The sequence below is a fragment of the Lissotriton helveticus genome, chromosome 4_1 (assembly GCF_964261635.1).
Source record: "Lissotriton helveticus chromosome 4_1, aLisHel1.1, whole genome shotgun sequence".
Classification (NCBI taxonomy): Eukaryota; Metazoa; Chordata; class Amphibia; order Caudata; family Salamandridae; genus Lissotriton; species Lissotriton helveticus.
Window position 1 is genome coordinate 239,550,771 of NC_136063.1, and position 22,926 is coordinate 239,573,696.

The window sequence follows — 22,926 nt, forward strand, 5'->3', positions numbered from 1 at the left end:
ATAAATATACCAAAATGCAGCCCTGTTTTTAAATCCATCCACACACACACAACAAAACAAGTAGCAAATCTATCAATGACCCTTCATATTATGATTTCCTCATCCCCTTGGTCCTGATGTAGATGTGGGTGAAATCTTCAAAGCTCTAGCCAGATGACTGGGCCTCTCTCAGCTCAATGTCTTCTTGACTCCTCGAGCCCAACACAAGCCATGGCTGGCCCCTCTCTCATGTTAAACATACCAAAACCACAGTGACTCTACTTTTGGCTGCCTTTCAATGAACGGTTCCAGGATTCTTAAAGGTCCTTATATGTCTCTCAGTCATGTGGTGCTTTAAAATCCTGGTGGTAATTAATTCCCCAGAATGCAGCCAGTTGGTGCTGGACAATGGCGCTCTCTGAAGGTCACAGCAAGCCTTTTGCCTTTCTCCTATTCTTTTCTGACAACAGTTTTGTTGGCTTTAGGACTCTGAGTAGTTTAGCACTACTATCTAGTGCTAAAGTGCATGTGCTCTCGCTGAACATGGTAACATTAGCTCCTACCAATAAGTCCCTAGTAAAGTGCACTACATGTGCCCAGGTCCTGTAAATTAAATAGTGGGCCTGCAGCACTGATTGTTCCACCCACTCAAGTAGCTCAATAAATATGTCACAGGCCTACCACTGTCTGGCCTTTGTGTGCAGTTTACACTTTCATGTCGATTTGGCATTTAAACCCCTTTGCTAAGCTTTAAACTGAACTTTAATAAATAAAAGTCACCCTAAGGTAGGCCTTAAGTAGCCCATAGGGCAGGGTGCTGTGTAATCAAAAGGTAGGACAGATACTCTTAAGTTCTGTATGCCCAGGTAGTGAACAACGCCCACATTTGTTTTTCACTACAATGAGGCTTACCTCTCTTATAGGTTAACATTAGGAAGCCTGCCTGCTCAGTGGCAAGTTACCAGAGTGATGTGTATCTGACTTACCCTGACTAGGATTGTGGTTTATGCGCATACAGGGTGCATACCTCTAGCAACAAAAAATCCAATTTCTAAAAATGGGTATTTGGGGACTAACTATGTCCTTCTTCTAGATATCTTACCCTCACTATTCCAGGAACAGCAGAGCCATTTGTCAAAAGGACCCCTTCCCATGGGCTTCAGTTACCCCACACACCTGTTTGGTATACTGCTCTGGGGAAAAAGTATTTTCAACATCATGGTCTTACTGGCAGTAGAGGGATACAGATGAGCGGAAGCGAGCGTATTGATGAAAATCAAACTTTAATCCAAAATGAACAACCCGAGCCACAGGAGAAGAGAAGAGGAAGGACTGGTCAACTCCACAGTCAGGTCCCGACTACAGAGGGACCAGAGAATCCTCCCATCATTCCATATTCTAGAATATCATGATTATGCTATAATGAACATAAAAGTAACATGCACCAAGGAGCATATTATAAAATATACAAATACCTTAAACCATAATAATATTATTCTTATTATTACTACTCCTTTCTGTACTACACACCTTCCCTCTTTTAAAGGAAAAGAAAACAAGATCATATTAAGAAAGATCATAATCCAACAATTTGACAGGTAACTTGGTAGGCCTAGAAAAATGAGAAATCACTTGAGGTTCTACTTGTGATGACTGTAACTCCAAAGGTTCCATATTTTTGCTGAAAAGTGTGTCTGCAACAAGATCATTCCCGACAGTCTGAGCATCAAAATAATTCTGTTGACACTCAAAATCAGACCCACCATCAACAACACAAAGATGATCATCCATTTGTAAATCAATGGCACTTGATAAACCCACATCAGTACATAAAATGGAGTCACTACTATTCTCATTCACACATTTTGTTTGTAAATTTCAGTTTGCAAATTGGTGATGGGAATCAAATTATTCTTGTTCCACCACCACTTTCCAGACAATAAAATTGAGTTTTTCCCAACTCTTAAAACTTCTACAGGAGAGGAAAATTTGGACGCACCCTTCAAAGTCTTGGCTTTTTTTTAAATTAACACCCAGCCATCATTAGAAAACTCATCTTCTTTGACACGTATAGCGGTATCACAAATTGCTTTCCGTAATAACTACTTATGACAGACCCTGTCATGCATATCCTTCAAGGGAGAGGCAACTTTCTCAATTTGTGATGACTGACTAAGCCAATTGGGCACTAATTTGGATTTAGGATTACTGCCTCTCAAATGTTTGAACAGAGGGATGCCTGTGGTGGAGTGGGGAGTGGTGTAATAAGCACATACGTTTTCCTTAAGATAGTCATTGCTATTCAGCCCTGAAGTCAATGCAGTTTGTATGAACTCTTTGAGAAAGCAATTAGCTTTCTCAACATAACCTTTTCCTGCAGCACTATACAAGGCCACCTGGAGATGTCTGACATTCTGTGACTCTAGAAAATGTTTAATCTCTCTGGAAATAAAGCATGAAACTTTGTCCATAACAATTTATTTCGGTTGACCTTTCAGAAAGATTTTTTTTTCTAAAAAATCCAATCACATTTTTGAGTGAGGTAAAGCTATAGAAGCAAAGGATATCCATTTAATTAACAAAATCAATCAATACAATCACAAAAAGATCTGAGGATAGCAGTTGGAAAGGTCCTGAATAATCTAAAGCCACTTTATCCCAAGTAAAGGAACTGAAAAAAAGGCTTTTAATTAGTTTTTCAATGTTTGTCTGACAAAATAAATTGTGGACAGACATCAATGAACGATCTGACCTGATTTAATAGCCTGGGCCTTCTGCTTGTTTCTCATGGGCTATTTTAATACTTTCCTCTTGTAGAGCTAAAGGAGGTACAGAAAAGCCCTTTCTTAAGCAGATGTAATTCTCACATGTTGAATGAAACACACAAAAGATGATGGGAGAAATGCTTGCAATTTGGCTAACCACTGTTAATTGTACAGGGTACCATCCCAGCACATCATTATTTTGCTCACCATGCCACCTGAGTATGGAGCCAGCCATATCCAAATCAGTGTTGACCCTGCTCCTCATGGGAACAGCCCAGCCTAACAGCCAGCCCAGGTCCACGCTGAACCAGAACACAAGCAACTCAGAACCAGTTTCACCCTTGCTATGGGCTCATTGTCCGGGTACATCTTGGATCCTGCATTGACACAGTGAGCATGGGACCCACATCTGGGCATATCCAAGCCACTTAGGGCGATAAATGAAACACAAGTTAATTCAGACAATACTTGTGCAAAACGATGTAATTCATTTGTAAGTCGTTTAGGAAGTGGCCACTCCTCCCTAACATATTGCAAAACTTTCTTCAGTGTACAATCTTGTCTCATAGCTAGTTCCCACTCAGTTTCAGAGATGTGTCCATTAGTACCACACACAGCATCGACAGTGGCAACGACATATTCTCAGTCATCTGGATCCATGTTATGAGATAAACAGTTTGCTCAAAGAAGATTCTACCCCCTTGTTTATACTTTCCTTTCAAGTCATATTCCTATAGTTTTGAAAGAAGGTGAGCCAAATGAGCAGAAGCCTTTCCCAGACCATTATCAGAAAGGAAATACACCTGAGGTTTATGATCTGTAAATACTTCAAAAGGGTAGCCCCAAATATAAGCCTTAAACTTCTGCACAGCGCAAACACAGGCTAAGGCCTCACTTTTACGTGTACTGCCCAGATTTAGGTCTCTCTTTGTGGGTAGCTACACAAGCGTCTGACGCATTAATAACCCAATTGCAAGAAGCAGGCAAGAGGCAAGCAGCTGGTGGGATTACTCGCACTTTACGGATTACTAGATGCCTCGGAGAGACAGTGAATGCACGCTGCCTAGGCGAGACCTAAAAACTGGTCAACTCCACAGCCAGGCTCTGACTGCGGAGAATATGGCTGGTCAAAAACTGGGATAGTGTGGTGAGCAAACAACGATGAATTACACTCAGATCTGTGACTTGGGATGAAAGTTTGATTTGTTCAGCATTCCGTCCATCATCTGTTATTTTCGCGTTTGCTGCCCAAAGTGGGAAGGGTATGCCCAAACGTGGGTCCGGTGCTCACTGTGCCACTGGATTCAAACTAGCCTGGCTGATGAATATTGATGCCCGGAAACAGGTCCCAGGATGCTTCCTTCAAATCCAAGGAGGTTCTGGGTTGGACTGTTCCCAAAGGGAATAGGGTCAAGACTTATTTGCATATGTCTGGGTCCAAACTGAGGTGGCCTGGTGAGCAAAAAAACGATGGATTAAACCATGGGGGTGAATATTTGATTTGTTTGGCATTCTGTCCATTAACTGTCCTTTTGTTCAGTTGTAGTACTATAAACGTTCTACAGAATAGCTACAAAATACCATTCCTAAACTGCATGTGGAGGCCTGTGCCTCTACCTGTCCAATATTTATTTTTGCAGATGTCTCCGCCCGAGGGCACAGTCTCAGTAGGTATATACTTTAGTAGTAAAAGTGGGAGCGAAGGGGAGTGTCTGGGACGTTGTACACAGGGAATATTTATAACTAAATGGGAAGGGTTTAAGGAGAAGTAAGGAGGAGTTAAGGAAGGGTGAAGGAGTGGTATTTGGAAGGACATGCACCTGCCAACAAAAGTGTAACCCACTCATATTCACAATCTGCACTTCTATGGTTTCTACTGCCAAAACAAACCCACAACAGTAGTAAATATACTCCAGCTCAGTGCTGGAGTACATCTCACACCACACATGGCAACTCACGGTTACTGCAACACCCTCCCATAAAATATAGTGGCCGCAGGGACTTAAAAATAGACCCTTGTAGAAAATATTGTTAAATTAAATTCATTTAATTTTGAAAATTAAACATGGAAATAATTAAAATGTAAAAAAGTCTGAAAATCTAACATTTTATTTATATATGCACACATTTGTATCTTGAAAATAAATTTATCTTATTCTTTCATTAAAATATAATTCAACTCGTTTTAATGAATTTCTTTTTATCACTTTTAATAATTATTAATACATAAGAAACATATTTTTATTTTCGTTTAGTTGGTATTGTTTTCATCTAACTAAAGAAAAGTGATTTTTATTTAATTCATCAAATGCAATTACATTTAAATTTAAAATAAGTTAATTATGTGGTAGCAATGTTTTATTTTGTTCTACATTGAAAAGAGATAAATCAAATTAATTAAAAATAATATTTAACCTAAAATGATTACATAGTATGCCTATTTTTTATAACGTTTTTAAATTCCCCTATGCCACAGGGAGACTCTGCAGTCAGGACAGAGATCTCCATAGTGTACAGTATGGAGAAAAGGCTGTCTATTCTTCACCATAGGGAAAATTCGACTGAGGTGATGGAGATCTTGTTACATAAAATTCTAGAAAACACTCCATTATGCCACTTTGCAAAATACGGGCCATTGGAGGTAACACATTACAACAAACTTGCAATTCACTGTAAAACTCACAGGAACAAACAATGCAAGTGGCTGTTGTTTCCATTCTTTTTATTTAAATGTTTCCTTACTCAAAAAATTCTTGCAAAAATGTATTTCATGCTATAATAAAGAGTGAAAATATGGATCAACATTTTACATGAATATGAATAATTTCATGCAATTTTGCTTTAAATATGTGAAAGCAAATAAAGCAAATTTTGCACACCCTTAACTTATACTATATTACCAAAATACAAAACAAGTCAAATGTAAACAGTTTTTAGAGTCTGCAAAGACAAGGCATTTTTACTTTGACTTTTGATAAGTGGTCATAATGAGCGCGCTATTCATACTTGGGCTAAACTGTTCATGTCCTTCAACCTACTGTACTAGAGGAAGGAAACACCTCTGTTAATGGTTGAGCTGAGAAATCAGTAGAACAGATGTCTTCAATTTGTCAGAAATATAGTATTCCCTTGGGAAAAGTATGTTCCCTTACCACATGTAATAGATCAAATTTTATAATGGAAATGAACCTTCTTTGCCTGACAGACAGTCATATCCAGTGCATGGGGCAGCATGTGTAAGTTTGTGTGTTCCCATCTTAATGTGACCAGAGCGATGAGACGTGTTAAAACTGCGAACAGCATAAAGTACCTACTGTAAAATACATTTTGGAGCCAAATTAATAGCCATAGAACAATTGTTGAGCCAGTCATATGCACCGTGCTCCTTGGTGATTTCATAAACACACTGAAAAGCAACTGTCCCTGAGCGAAATTATTGAGCATCACATTATCAGTGTATCAGAAGAGGAGGATGATTTTGCTGATGACAACTTAAGTGATGGTGATGGTGCACACAAGAAAGAACATATGTAACATACTTCTCTTACTTTGGTTGTGTCTTCCCATGTAATTCTTCGAATTCATGAAGCGTGCTTGTTTATCCTGCCGTTCAGTGTTCTGTAATCACTGAATGGCAGTTAACCCCTTGGACGCTGGTGACGGAACCACTCCGTCACCAGCCACGGGTGGGCTGTGCTAATGATGGAGTGGTTCCGTCACGGCCCAGCCGCCGCGCCTGCACGGCATTAATTCCGCGTCTGCGCTGAGCGTTCCATGAAGTGGGCGGGGCCGTAACGGAACCACTCCGTCACAAGCAAAGCGCGCCCGTGGCTGGTGACGGAGTGGTTCCGTCACCAGCATGGCGGCCCCTCTCCCCCCCAGCGCCACGGCGGAATTACCGCCGCGGCCAAGGTGTCAAAAACATTTCTAGAAGGACCAGGGGGTACTTCTCCCGATACAGGGGTTTACACATCCATGTTGCGAGACTTCATCCACTTTTCTGATTGATCTAAAGCTTTCGCAGTACTAATGGCAGCTACCAAATTAGGTTCACCCATTATCCATTACTGTTCTTGCCCTTTTTTGCTTTTGGCCTGTACAATAATCTGATAATCTGGTCTCTTTTCATTTTGCCTTTAATCATACCAAAATTACAATTAATGGACAAAAATGCAAAGCTGTAAGAAACTCATCAAAGCTCTCCTCCTCTTCTTGAGCTCTAGTATACAATTTGAATCTATTAAGAGCAACACTAGTGGTTGGCTTAAAGCGGTTCTCAATGCGCAACAAATATTCATCATATCATTGTAATCCCCACCAGATCTAACAGGCGGCAAAGTCCCATAACAACTTGCCCTTTCGAACCCAAACAATAGAAAAGAAAGTTTTATTTTATTTTCGCTGACATCCTTTCTCCATCAATAGCATTAAGGTACGTAATAAACTCTTCTTTCCACTTAGTCAATGGAATAGGTGGCTCATCTTTGTTGTGTAAAAATTAACTAGGAGGATCAAACAGCATACTGTTACAGTAAAGGACAAAAAGTTAACACAATGCTGGGTCAATGTTACAGTAAAGGTCAGTTAATACAATGCCACTACTCTGAACACACATAAAATTGTTACGCAATAAAACAAACAAAAGATGTTTATTATCATATAGGCACGTTAATCCCCCCTCAAAAAAATAAGCAAACAAAATAGTCCCAAGTACAGTACCTGAGGTGTGCGGCTCACTGCTGTAACACGAGAAAAGATGTAGTCCATTTACTATGTACATGCACAATAGGAGGTGAGCATGTCACTGTTGTAAAAAAAAAACATAAAACATAACATAGCTGTGTTAAAGCTATAAAGGTGTGCGTGTCACTGTTATGACAAGCTATGATGTTAATATATATAGCCTTAGAATTAAAATAAAGAAGGTGTGCATGTCACCGTGGTAATACGCTTAGGAAGGACATGCTTTAGATAAACAGCTGCCGCATCTCCACACAAAAGCTTCAGGAAAATGACTTGCAATGAGGTGTGAGTGTCACCGTTGTAACACGCCGTGAAGATAATAAAATGCTGCGCACCTTCATAAAAGCGCCAAGTGACTGCTAATTGCTTGTTGAGGTTGCCCTTCTTCGATAGCTCTAGTGTTTACATTGAACATGACTTTGATATGATCGCTTCTGTCAAGGATTTTTGTCTCCTCTGAGTTTTCAGGTGTATCTGCAGTTGAATGGAGAAAAGAAATGGATATTGATGCTGTTTGCCTATTGATATTGCAGTATTTGAGAATGGGCTGGCCCAAGCCAAGATGTACTTCTTCAGAGTTTATTTATTTTTGTATTTATTTATTCATAAAGTTTTATATAGCGCAGACTAGATCCAGAAGGATATCAGAGCGCTTTACAGTTATAGAGAAAAGTAACAATCAGATCATGAATCAAACATGGGTAGTAAAATAATCATAAGATCAAATAGTTCACACATAACAATTCGATTATAAGACCAGAGTGGACAAGGAGGGGGCTATATGATGTAGCGTGGTGATATAAGGGTAGTAAGTGAATACTCATATACATGAATATTAGTCAATACCATAGTAAAATCTAAACATGAATTATATGGGGCTTCTACTAAGCTTTGAATAAAGTGGTGAACAACTAATAGAACATTTACAGACATGGGTGAGGGCTGGATTGGCAAGACGATATAACATAATGATTTAAGGGGAGCAAACACAATAATCATGTACAGGAATAATAATCACTACCAAATAATAATCATATACAGGAATGAATCATACTATGCAATGTCCAATGCATTTCGGGCGGATAATAAAGTACAAGAAAGAGTTGAGTCCCTTCTGTCAGGTTGCTGAGGACATTGAGGAAGAGTGAGGCTTACTGTTTAAGGGTGGTAAGATTATTTTCCCTGTGGTCACACAGAGTAAGATTTTACAGCTTGGTATGTCTTCCATGAAGCGCCTCATTAGGGCCAACATTTGGTGGCCTGATATTGACAAGATGGTGGATAGAACTGTCAGAGAGTGTTATGAGTGTATTACCAGTGACAAGATGCTTAGGGTTTTTTTCTGCTCCCCTCAAACCTGTGACTTGGTCTTAGTCTCCTTGGCAGAAAGTAGCTTTTTGTTAGAGTTTGTTCTCGACAGAGGGCTTGTCCATTTACCTCACATTAAGTTAAATCTGTATTTGTTCCACTGGTTTATTCCATCCTTTATTCATGAGTCATGTACATTGAAAATATGCTTTGAATGTTTTATTTCCATGCGATTTACTTAGTAATCTTATTTGCTTGCTTCATGATAAAGTTCGCCCATTTAATTGTATTCGGCCCCCGGGGCTTCAAGCAGCAGCAGTCACCTCGCTCTGGCACTACGTTACATCACGTGTAAACAGAAAGGCGTTCCTTCGCCGTTTCCACGTGCATTAATCAGACCCCACCCTTGAGTGTCTATAAAAGAGCAGCGCTGAACACGAGCTGGTGCTTGTGTTCGTCTTCAGTTGGCCGCTCACCTGCAATCCAGCAACAGCATCCTTACAGACTTACCCGGGGACTCCTCTGCAGTGCTTCTCATCAGGAGCTTCCCACGACTTCCGGCTGCTGACTGCTCCTTCCGTTCCCCATCCTTCTGTAACCTGGAAACTATCCTAGTAAAGAACAGAATATCAAACAGGAAATGGTAACGATTAGATTTCCGATTGCAGAGGGCTTCTGAATCGTAAGTACATTTACCAACTTATTAAACAAAGCGCAACAGTGTTAAAGGACATTTCGGTTTTCCCAAATACATCGTGGAGTGCATTATGAAAAAGAGTTTGATGGAGGCTTATGAACAAAAGACTTTGAACTTTCAGAAATTACTACAGTCCTGAACTTTCCACATTAGTGATTCATTCGCTGGGCAATACTTTCTAATGGACAAACTGAAAACAGTATGATATTGTGAATACTGTTTCAGCACATGTGGTTATAATTGGAATCCTCACTGGGTGACCGTCCTGCTCCCAGCAGAAGAGGTCGCTCCACACGCTGCTCCCTGCCTCGCCTGGTATCCTAGCGCTTACCGCCAGACTGCTGAGTGCCTATCTCGCCTTCCACCCACAACTGCTTTAGCCTGCATAATTATTTATTAGAGTTCGTAGCGCTAGATTGCCCCGCCTGTTTATTATTATTTATTAAATTGCTGATGTAAATTAGATCGTAGCGCTTGATTGCCAAGGTGCGCTTGTACGATATTTGAACTTGTGCTGGGCTGCCTGCAGACTTATTTGTGCCTGATTGTGCCGGCGCCACTGCCATTTGCATCACGCTATTTACAATTGTGCCCCAATCCTGTTGCGATATTGGCTTGCTGCCATTTTGTTTTTTGTTGTAGTGTTGTGCCTCCCTGCCCTGATCTCCACCCCGCTCCCGCCTCCCAGCTGATCCTCCCTCGCCCCTCCCCTTCCACTATCCACGTATGACAGATGCCTACGCGCGCAGCGTTCACGCGCAGCGGTCGCGACCCATGCGCGCCGAAGGTGCGCCAAAGGTAAGCCCGTCTATGCCCGTCCGCGCCTGGACCATGCCCAGCGCCAGCCCCCCTGGTCCACACAAACCCCATTCCACCCGCTTACCATACGACGCCGCAGCCCTCTCAGCACTTAACCCCGGCCCACTCCCTAACTGCTACCAAGCCGCCCCAGGACACACCCATGGACCCTTCACCTGCTACTCCTGCAAGTTCGACTGCATCAGGACCCACACCAAATCCACAAACTCCAAACAGAGCTCCGACACTAACCACCTAAAGTGCTTACTGCTCAACACCCGCTCAGTCCACAGACACTCCATCGAACTCTGGAACCTACTCGACACTACATCGCCGGACGTCGCCTTCCTTACAGAAACTTGGATGAACGTCTCACCAGCCCCCGACATCGCCATAGCCATCCCGGACACCTACAAGATCATCCGAAAGGACCGCATCAACCAAACAGGAGGAGGCATCGCCATCGTCCATAAGAACACCATCCGCATCATGACCAGCTCCGACGATAACCTACCGCCGAACACCTTCACTTCCAGATTCACACCAACCACAAAACCACACTCAGAGGCACCCTTATCTACAGACCCCCAGGACCCCGCTCACAATTCAGTGAAGACATCGCTGACTTCATCAGCCCACATGCCATCCCATCCAAGAACTACATTCTACTGGGAGACCTCAACTTCCACCTGGACAAGAAAAACGACAACAACACCACCACCCTTCTAGACAACATGGCCAATCTCGGACTCAAACAACTCGTTGACACCCCCACCCACTCCGCCGGACACACGCTCGACCCTATCTTCACCTCCAGCAAGCACATCTCCTTCGATCACACCACAGCTCTCCACTGGACGGACAACAGCTGCGTTCACTTCCACTACAAAAAAGCCACGTCCCATAACCCCCCACAACCTATTCCCCGAAGAAACTGGAACAAAATCACCACCGACCAGCTCTTCTCGTCGCTTCAACAAAACACTCCTGCCAATTCATCGGACCCAAACCAAGCAGTCACCAACCTCACACAATGGATCACCCACAGCGCAGACGAACTAGCACCCTTGAAAAACCATCTGATCAAGCAAGGGAACAAAAAAGCCCCCTGGTTCAACAATGACCTTAAGAAATCCAAGAAGCTCTGTCGGACTCTCGAGAAAACCTGGAGAAAAAACCCTACCACTGACAACCTAGCCTCCTTCAAAAACGCCACCCGCAAACACCACCAACTCATCCGATCCACCAAGAAATCAGCATTTAAGGATCGACTTGACAATAATGCCCAAAACAGCAAGGAACTATTCAACATCGTCAAAGAATTCACTAACCCCTCCGCAGGCACTAACGACATCACCCCCTCCCAAGACCTCTGCGACTCTCTATCATCATTCTTCCACAACAAAATCGCCGAAATACACAACAGCTTTCAAAACCAGTCCGAAGACCGGCCCACTCCACCCACCTCCGAACCAAAACCCCCCTCTAACAACCTTTGCGCCTGGAACCCAATCACCACTGAAGACACCATCCGCCTGATGAATTCCATCCACTCAGGATCGCCAACCGACCCTTCTCCCCACCACATCTTCAACAAAGCAGACTCCATCATCGCACCCCATCTCCGAGACGTAATCAACTGCTCCCTCAACTCCGCCACCATCCCAGAAAACTGGAAACATGCCGAACTCAGCGCCCTTCTGAAGAAACCCACGGCTGACCCAACCGAACTTAAGAACTACCGCCCCATCTCGCTCCTCCCATTCCCCGCCAAAGTCATTGAGAAAGCCGTCAACAGTCAGCTCGCCGCCTTCCTAGAATCCAACAAATCCCTCGACTCCTCTCAATCAGGCTTCCGAGCCAAACACAGCACCGAAACTGCCCTCATCGCAGCAACAGATGACATCCGAACACTACTGGACAACGGAGAAACAGTTGCTCTCATCTTACTTGACCTCTCCGCAGCCTTCGACTCAGTCTGTCATAGCAGCCTCAGCAACATCGGAGTACAAGGAAAGGCATTGGACTGGATAATATCAGTCCTCACGGAAGAACCCAGAGAGTCCGCCTCCCCACTTTCAAATCAGAGGCCACCGAAGTCATCTGCGGCGTACCACAAGGATCGTCACTCAGCCCCACCCTCACCCACGCACACAAAGCCCTCTACAACCTAGGACCCGAATGCCTCAACACGCGTCTATCCTTCTACACCCCCTCCCGCCAACTACGATCGTCCAATCAAGCCCTCGCCGCAATCCCGCGCATCCATAGATCCACCATAGGGGGAAGATCCTTCTCCTACTTAGCTGCTAAAACCTGGAATTTCCTCCCCACCCACCTCCGCCTCACTCAGAACCACCTCTCTTTCAGAAAGCAACTAAAAACCTGGATATTCGATAAGTAAATTCACCTCCCTCCCTCAAGCGCCTTGAGACCCTCTGGGTGAGTAGTGCGCTATACAAATTTCTGAACTTGAACTTGAACTTGGGTGATTAGAAATGTAAGCAGAAATAACAGTTTTAATAAGAATTAGAGTCAACTCAAATAGGCCATATGTTTTTATTTTGTTCCTTTTCTTTATTATATATTTAGTTTATTTAGGAAGAGACTGCCTATCTTCCCCAAGACACCTTGCCTGGTGTGGCAGAAAAAACCAGATGAGAGAGGTACATTACTGTCAAGATTTACTTTGGTGGGAAAGATTCTTGTGTTATGCTTACCTTTTCTATAACAACTCTTGCAAATAAGGTAATTGTTATTTATCTTGTCTCTTGTTTAAAAGACATCGCTCCACTTTGAAGAGGTTCTTCGCTCACAAGCTATGAAAGCTGATTGGTAGGAAGAGTCCAGGAAATCCAGAGGAGCAGTGTTTCTCTTTTGTTATTTTATCCACTTCCCCCTTCCCTTGGGCTTCTTTCTTCACTGCTATTTTGCTTTTAAGCAGTGCAGTGGGAATTGAGGTTTAAGAGAGGGTGCGAATTATCGTCTCATCCTACGGGCAGAACTGTCTGGATGTGCAGGTGAGTGAGACTTTGACACTTTAGACATTTCTGGTCCCTTCAAATGTTTGCCTTCTGATGCTTGTTTTGCTCTTGTTGTGGTGGCCTGAGGTCAAGTTTGCTGCTAATGCCACATCCTTAGTTGTCATTTCATATTTCAAAGAAGTTTTTGCTAGGAAAGGGTGTCCAGAGGTCTTACTTTCTGACAGTGGAGTGCAACTTGTTTTTCAAGAGATGGAGTAGTTCTTCAGCAAATGTAGTATCAGACATATCACCACTTCTCTTTATGAACCTAGGGAAAATGCTCAAATTGAAAGATTTAATCAGGTTCTTAAAGAGGGGATTGAGTTGGTCAATAAGTCCAGTGAGTCTTGGAGAGATGTTTTGAGGATGAGGTTGTGGATGTACCGTATTACTCCTAACTCGGTTACAGGTTTGTCCTCTTAAGCTTTTGAAAGGTAGAGATCCTGTCTCTGATATTTGTCTGTGGTGGATAAGGAAATTCAGCAGGAAGATTGATGATATTGATTTGCATGTCATTGCTGGTAGGGTAAGAGAGAAGCAGATTAGGATGAAGGATGTTTTTGATGAAAAATGGAAGGTAAGGGATCCTGATTTTGTTGTTGGGGACTTGGTTAGAATCAAGAAACCTGGTTTCTTGGTCAAAGGTATTTCCAGATTTGGCCATCCGGTTAAAGTGGTGAAGGTTTTCAAGAATAGTGTGGTTACCCAGTATGGTAAAGTGTGGAACGTAAGAAGAGTTATTAAATGCAGGTTCTGAAGATTCCAAGTTCACTGTTCCTGAAACCCCATTGGGCATTTGTCCTGATTTGGGTGAGGATTTGTCTGTTGCTTCAAGAGTAAAAGTGTGTGCCAGCAAGATACAGATCTTAGCTGGGGCATTTTTTTTGTATTTATGTTTTTATTTTTATTGTATTGTTATTTTGTTTTCTTTTGTGTTATGGGGTGAGATGTGTAACATCCTTCTCCTACCTTGGTTGTGCCTTCCCATGTCATTCTTAGAATTCATGGAGCCTGCTTGTTTATCCTGCTGTTCAGTGTTCTGTAATCACTGAACAGCAGTTTTCCGTTTGCCTTCTCCTTGGATGGACATACTGTGCTGCACTACAATAAATCTTAATTTAAAACTACTTACCTGCTTCACTTCGTCTTTACAACATTTAACAGCAATGAATCTGTAATTAGGTTGGTCTATAGAACTGTAAAACATTGCGCATATGTTTGGTTTCAATACATTGAAAAGTATGTCATTAGGTCGAGCCTATAGCGGCAGCACGCATTCGCGGCATGCAGTATTCAGTATGGCATGGAAGCTCAGTGGAAGCTCTGCCCACTCTCTGCTCATTTTTCTCATTAGCTTAGGTGCTAAACACTGCCTTCCGATTGGTTTTAGGCTTGTTAGTCCCTCCTCATGACGGCCATGTCATCATTTGTATCCTTACATTGCTACTGGCCCCTTTACTTCAAACACTATTATCTTCCCTGCCTCCCCTTCACCCCCTCCCGCAGTCCGTGAATTCCCCGCCCCCGTGCCCCCACTCCCGTTCGTGCCTTTGCCCGCCTGCACTCCCGTTTCCAATGTAATAGGTCTTTCGTAAATGCGAGTTTTGCAAGCATAATACCATGTTCTCCCATTCAATTAGAGTCACTCTCTCACACACACTGTCGCTCACATAAATACACTCTCTCCCACACCAACACACACAAAACATACATTTAAATGTATTTTGTACTTACCATAGCTGCGATCAAAGGTCCATTCCAGGTAATTGTGCTCCAATTTTTTACACTATTAGTGAAAATAAAAAATTAATCCCTATTAGTATAGTGAAAAATGCACAGAAAATAAAGGGGCAGATTTACAAGAAACTAACGCAGCGCGGTGCCATAAGTCATCTTGGTGCACCACGCTGTGTTCGTTTCAAAGCTCAGGGATGCAACATATTTACACCAATATGTTGCATCTCTGTGCTTCCCCCTGCGCTGGCACACACATTGCTGACATGCGCTGGTGCAGACACCCTTGCACCATGGTGGAAGGATGCCTGCGTCATGGGGAGATTTATTTTGTGCAAAAAGGGGCACCTTCCAGCACAAAAACCATCAATTGAGGTAATTTCCTCTTCCAAGACGTGCTTTAGAATAAAGAACACTTTGAAAGAGGAAAACATGCAGACACATGTTATGATACCTCTGCGGTTGAAACATTTCTACTCGATGCACCTGCATTCTGATGTATTTCCATATTTACGATTGCTCGGAAATCTGAAAATGCATCAGTGGACATGGGTGTTGCTTGAGAACAACCACAGCCACACCTATGTCATGCCCCTAACATGCAAAGTGTTACGTGAAAAGGAGAGATATGTACAAGCACAGGTACAGTCTGTGTAGAGGGCACCACGAGTTCCACCACAGATGCCACTTCCTTGGGATGATGGGGTACACTACACAGACATTCTTTACTGAACTGAGCCATGTCTGCCCAGCACCTTACTCAAGTGATAGGTGACAATGGCATGGGTTAGCCACTGCTGTTTACCTGACACGAGTGGAATTCAAAGGGCTCTGATACAGTTAAACAAGGTTGCTGGCTGTCCGGTTGTGCTGAGACTGGAGGTTTGTGCACTAGAGCACTGCAGTGAAGGGGGGCACTCACTCTCCTGTGGACATGATAACGGACGGAGGTCTTAGAAATAGTGGGCCCTGACTGTGAGGTCAAACCGGGCCATGGCACCAGCCACATTGGAAAAACAACAAGGTGATGGATAGAATGCTTGAATAAATCTCATTCACTGGCAATCACTCGGGTCGCATCCCAATCCATCATTTTTCACCCACCACACCACCTCAGTTTGTACCCAGCCATATGCAAATCAGTCTTGACCCTGTTCCTCATGGGAACAGTCCAGCCCGAACTGCCAGGTCAGGTCCTCCCTGAAACGGAACACAAGCAACCTAAGACCAGTTTTGCCCTTGTTATTGACTCTTCAGCGGGTCATGGGGTGTCTCCTGCAGCTTGTTAGGGCGCACTGAGATTATTGCTGCAGTATTTTCAGTGGTGTGATGTATTTTTAGAGTTGAAAATGTAATTGAACAAAAATGTTGACGTTATTCCAGGGTGTGTGCATATGTGATGAAGTTACATGCGAATGCAGGGTCACTTGAATATTACATTTTAGGTACTTAATTGGCAGGGCAGGATAGTTTTTTTGACAAGTAACAACACAATTAGTGGCCTGTAAGATTGATTTGGATTTGACGTACATAAAATGTCACAGTGTCTCTAGCAATACTGATTTTTGTGTCCAGGGTGTGTGAGAGCCTGTGATGTGTCATGCACTAGGCTTTGTCGTAGACATGCAGACACATGTTATGATACCTCTGCGGTTTCTGCTGGCTCTCCGTTTAGCCTCAGATCTGCTCCTAAAGCGACATTACAGAAGGCGGGGGTGAAATGGATACATGTAAAGTTTCAGACTGGGGTCTCGAGGGCCCCATTTTTCAATAGACGGATGCCATCCTTGCTGAGGGCTCTCAAGTAGCAGTGGTACTGCAGGAATAAAGATGCAAGCCCTGTGGCTGCCTCACCCACTGGCACGCTAGGGCGTAGTGATGCTGATTGGGGCCCCTGGGAGTAAGCAAGTGGGTTGGCTTCCAGCACACCTGGGTGTGCAACTGGTACCACATTCAGTCAGACAAGATGCTTATTGTCGTATCCACCTTTCCTGAAAGTAAAACCAAGGTGGATTAAGTAAGCATGCCCACATCAATTTTACTGATGGTTTGTAACAGTAATGGGCCATTTATCACCCAGCTTTAGCAAGTCTGCAGAGGCGGCAGGCTGTCCCTAGTATACTTAGCATTCTGCGTCTATTCGGCACCTGCCCAAAAGCTGGCATTTTCTGCACAGACCTAGATGCATTACCTGCCAGTAAACATCACATGCAAGCAAAGAATAATTTTAAGGGAAATGGATAAAAAACATTGACAGAGACTTTTTATCAGTGTGTCTCAAACTAAAGTGCCAGCTTGTCCTAAATGGATTTGTCCTCTTTCTATGTCGTTGTAATGTGTGCAGCATAAACCCTTTTTCATGACAGCTGGTGAAGAGCTGAACCAATCGGTTTTAGAGTAACAAACTCACTTCACAGAATATCCGCTACTTTGAGAGATGCAGACATCCCATCACGCCTGCCTGCCTGGAGGAAGACACAGGTCAGTCGTTGGTCAGACGGTTTTAAAAAAGACACTCTGCAGCCTATGCCTCTCCCACACCTACTTTTCTGTACACTCCTCAATCTGGCACAGATTCAGTGGCAGCATTTACCCTAATATTCTTCTGATATTTTTGTTCTGCTCCTGAACGCATAGGATGTAATAAACCAGCAACAATATTGTGCATTCGCCTGCTGCACTATGCTAAATATTTGTGGAGAGTCCAGACATAAAATACCCCTTGTACAGGTAGTGGATTAATGGTTGTAGTAGACTGTACACTCAGGAGCTAAGAGCCCTATTTTCTTCTGCTTCTCTGTGGCTCCTCTTTCATATGCCTTTCTTTCACTCCTGATGCCAAATCCCACAAAAACACTCTGGAGACTTGGCGAGGGAATGAAAAAGTTTATTGTTTCAGTTAATTAAAACCATAACAATACATTAAAACTCTTAGGGCTAGATGTAGGTAATCAATTTTTACCTAATTTTACCGATTCGGTATTTCTGAATCGGTAAATGGGATGTAGATATTAATACGGAAAATGTTACAGAATCGGTAATATTCGGTACCTCCAATTTGGTATTTACCGATTCGGTATTTACCGATTCGGAAATACCCATTAATTCCTATGGGCCTCCAGGCCCATAGAGATTAATGGGAATTACCGAATTGGTAAATACCGATTCGGTAAATACAGAATCGGTAAATACCGAATCGGAGATTCAAAATACAAGCCTTTGAGGATTCAACCAATCATGTGCATCCACCCCACCCCACAATCAAGCAACTGAGGAACCAACCAATCCTGTGCATCCACCCCACCCCACAACCAGGAAGTGGCCACACCCATGCAGGTGCATACTATCAGAACATTCTGGAGAGCTGTGAGCAACTGAGCTACTGGCTGTTCTGAGCTGAGCAGAATTGCAGGATGGAATCCCAGGAAACACAGAAGGAAGGAGCAGACCGCAAAAGTAAGTTAAAGTTTAGCACTGGTGAACTGCAGGTGCTCGTGGAGGATGTGGTCAAACACCACACCCAGCTTTTTGGTAAACAGTCTCTGCCGGTAGCAGAGGCTATGAAAAGGAAGACCTGGCTGGGAATCCAGGCGAAGGTGAACGCCATAGGGGTGAGTACACGAGAGATCGATAACTTGAAGAAACGCTGGTATGATCTCAGGATCATTACATTGGCTGCACAGAAGAAAGAGGCCAGTGTCACAGGGGGAGGAAGGAGCAGGGTACCTGCCCTCACTGACCTGGAGCAGCTGGTGGAGTCGACCCTGGAGCCCGAGAGTGTGTTTGGGATCGGGGATGCAGACAGCTCAGCCAGAGCTGCAACAAAACAAGGTAAGGAGCATGCCCAGCAATCCTCCCCCCTTCTCTGTCCGCCTACCCGAATATGGCTGTGTGACTCACACTCAAGTACAGGTTTTGGGATACACCAGCAATGCATCATGGGAGAGGTAGTCATTGAAACACCCATCATGACAGTAATCACACAAAACAACAAGGCATGGCACACACAACATTCAGAAGCAGTTGAGGACATTGACATAGTGTGATAGGATTGTAATTTAATACTGAAAGACAGGGTTGCAGCACCACTGAGCCAATGTCCTTATGTGTCCACAGGAGAGTCATCGCGCAGGACAGCTGGGGCCCCCACTATTGGCCATTGGAGTTAGGGCAAGCCCCGTCCCCTTCACCATCGGCTAAAACACTTGGGGTCACCGTGGACTGTGATCTCTCATTAAAAGCACAAGTGGGCCAGGTGGTCTCCAAATGCTTTTTTCAGTTAAAAAAGATTCTTAAGGTCCGGCGTCTACTGACTTCGGAGGCAATCAACCAGGTTGTGATCGCCACTGTTCTGCCCCATCTGGACTACGCGAATTCCATTTATCTAGGTCTCCCCAACTACCTATCTAAACGTCTCCAGATGGTACAGAACTATGCCGCAGGGTTGATTTTGAATCAACCGAGGTGGCATGCAGCCACTCCCCTACTCATAGAACTGCACTGGCTTCCTGTCTTCCAACGCTGTGCATTTAAAACAGGATGTATGATCTTTAAATCCTTGTACTGCAAAAGCCCCAAATTCATTGACCAACTAATCACCAGGTACGTACCATCTCACAACCTCCGCTCACTCCACCAGGGCCTCCTCCAGATGCTCCCTTTCAAACTTAAGCGTTCTGGAGGCCGTAGGTTTGCAACACTTGCTCCCTGCTTGTGGAACACCTTCCCTCTTGAGATCCGGACCTGCCAAGACCTCCTCTCATTTCGGAAAGCCTTGAAGACCTGGCTCTACAGACAAGCATTTCAATAACTCCCCTCCCCTCATCCACGTTTATGTTACTGTTGATCTCAGCGCCAAGAAACTAATCGGTGATAGTGCGCTTAACAAATGCCTTATTAACATAACATAACATAAAATAACAGCGCAGGAGAAGGAAAGAAGGGTACCCCGTAAGGGAACGACTGAGGATACAAGCAGGAGTGCAGGCCACAGCACTGAACCACCACCCGCACCTACACCACAGGCTGCTTCACCTCCACAGCCAGCCACAACAGCAGACCCAGCATCGCCACTGCTGGATGTATCACCACAGCAGGACCCACAAGCATAGTCAGCCTCACCAGCTTCAAATTCATCGGAAGTGGTAAGGCCCAGGAGGCATGATGTACCCCCTCTCCATGTCATGGAGATGTCCTCTGAGGGTGACACGCAAACTGCTCCACTGGAGGCAACCACTGCTGGGCTGCAGTCCACCTCGAGGGTGTGCACACAGGTCCAAGACTCCGTAGGGTCAGTGAGAGCAGCACAACTGGGCATGGTGATGGGGTCTTCTGGGGGCTGGAGGCCACCATGGTGAAAGTGCAGCGCCTGTAGGGAAATACTATCAGTGCAGAGACACTTGAATCATAACATGGGCAATATAGACCGGGGCATCAGCTCCATGGCAGAGAGCATGAGGGAAATGGCAGAGGGAATGCGGGACATGTCCCAGTCCATGATGGCACTCTGAGACAAACATGATGAGGACCGGGCAAGAAGGCGCAGGGAGAGGCAGTACATGCAGCAGCACACCAAGGCGGTGAACCGTCTGGCAACTGCCACTTCCCTGCTCTGCAGGCGCTCTCTGACCAACCAGGCAGCCAACGCTGGTGCTCTAGGTGTGGGGGAGAGTTAAGAAACCACCAGCAGGAGCAGCAATAGCACACCCGTACAAGACACACGCAGGAGCAGGAGGCACCATTCTGCGGGCCCTGGATCAACAGCCAGTGTGGAAACCCAGCCTCAAGCATCCCGCACTGTTGTGCGTGGGGGCAGACATTAATGCTGCCCACACTTATGAGAACATTTTAGGGTGAAGTAACCCATGACCACCTAGTAAGGTTGTCACCAATTGGACTGCCATGGCGTGCCATTTGTCAATTGCCCTAGTGCCCGTTAAACTACGTCATGCACATGCAATGCCTGGCTGTGTCTCCTTACTTACTTAAAATTAGTTGCGTGTGATCTCTGCCCGTCTCAGTCTCCCATCTGTTGCTGGTGCTACTTCTGCTGTGTAGGGCTCTGGCTGTTCAAGTCCATCACCAATGTCCTCATGATAAGATATTTCAACTTGTGTGCCTTTCTTGGTGGCAAGGTTGGGCTGCATAGCACAGGTTGCTATGATGTTACAGCAGATGATGGGTGTGTACTGACGTGCCCCTCCGCTCTTGTGGAGGCAGCGGAACCTGCTTTTCAAGAGTCCAAATGTGCACTCCACAATGTTGCGTGTGGATTTGTGTGCCACATTGTAACGTCTCTCACTCCGGGTTGATGGGTTCAGATAGGGAGTGAGGAAAAGGACCGCAGAGCATAAGCGCTATCGCCTAGGTGGGAAAGAGAGTGTCATTAGTTACATACCATTTAAACATTCAGCTGCAGTATCTATCAGGGTGTGTCACAGTGGTTTACCTAGCAGGTATCCTTCTCCAAATTCCCCCGCTGTCAGGCGTGTGTAGATCCCACTGTTCTGAAAGATGTAGGAGTCGTGGGTGCTTCACGGGAATTTGGCCACAATGTCTGTGATAATGTTGATAACATCACAGATTACCTGCACATTGATGGAGTGGGTTGACTTCCTGTTTCTGTAAATGTACTCTGTGGCAACAGGTGGGTAGATTGGGATGTGGGTGCCATCAATACAGCCAATGACGTGTGGGAACTGTGCCAGTTGATAGAAGTCAGTCTTGGTCTTTAGCAGTTCCGCATGTGTGTCAGAGAAGCTGATGTAATAATGCATCCGCTGCATAATGGCCTCTAGGAACTTCCGGAAGGAACGGGATAGGCAATTCTGGGACACCCCACCTACCGCAGCAATCACCCCCTGGTAACTCCCAGATGCAAGCAGGTGTAGGCTACAGAGCACCTGCACATGGTGTGTGATGGCGTGTGCTCCAGGAGTGGGTGCAGGTCCCTAATCAAGTCCAGGATGGTGTGGGGGTGTAGCCTGTACCTTTGCAAGATCTCTGCCTCAGTGAGCTGGAAGACTGTTATCCGCTGTCTGTAGACTTGCTCCTCCCGTCTCCGGACCCTCTCTCCTGCTGCCTGTAGCCGTAGCCACCTTGCTATCACGTAGAATGCCGCCATTCTGGTCACACTGTTGCATTTTGGGCCCTTTTTTATAGCCTGCACCTGGTTACCACCTGCTTTCAATCCATGGTAATTACCAACTCTTAAATTCCGAATTTCAAGAAATTCAGTATTTTAGAAGTTAACAACATATTTTACCATTTCTTATTTACCGATTCGGTAAATAAGAATTCGGTAAATTCCGATGTGGTAAATTCTGAATCTGTAAATTACCGATTCGTATTTACCGAATTGGTCTTTCTTGGGCACCTACATCTCAAATACCCAATACCGGTCGGTAACGGACGAAATTTGGTAATTTCGGCCATTACTGACCAGCATTTGGCTACCTACATCTGGCCCTTTGTGTTTTCCTACTTTTTGTTTCTCTAAACCATAAAACTTTCAGTTTCAAGTTGGAAGTATTTTTAAAATATAGTCATTTTAACATATACAATGTCATATTTTAAAAAGAATCGGAAGCATTTATTGGTCCATGTGAAGTGTTCCTCCCGGTGTTCTAGTGTTGTTCTGTGTTGTGTTCGGGAGTACACTCTACTTCAGAGTTGGCCGTCCTGTTTCCCTTTTGTAAGCAGGGCACAAGGTTACATTTTAGTGCATGTGTATGAGCTAAGAGGAACTTCATTAGTTGGCAATTCAATGGAGTGTCAGTTGGATCTAAGGTCGCCATGATTGCCAATCTGCACTTTCTTATGCCTCTGGAGTCCATGGCTTTTTTTAGAAAGATGCCACATGCTTGGGATAAGTTCGGAC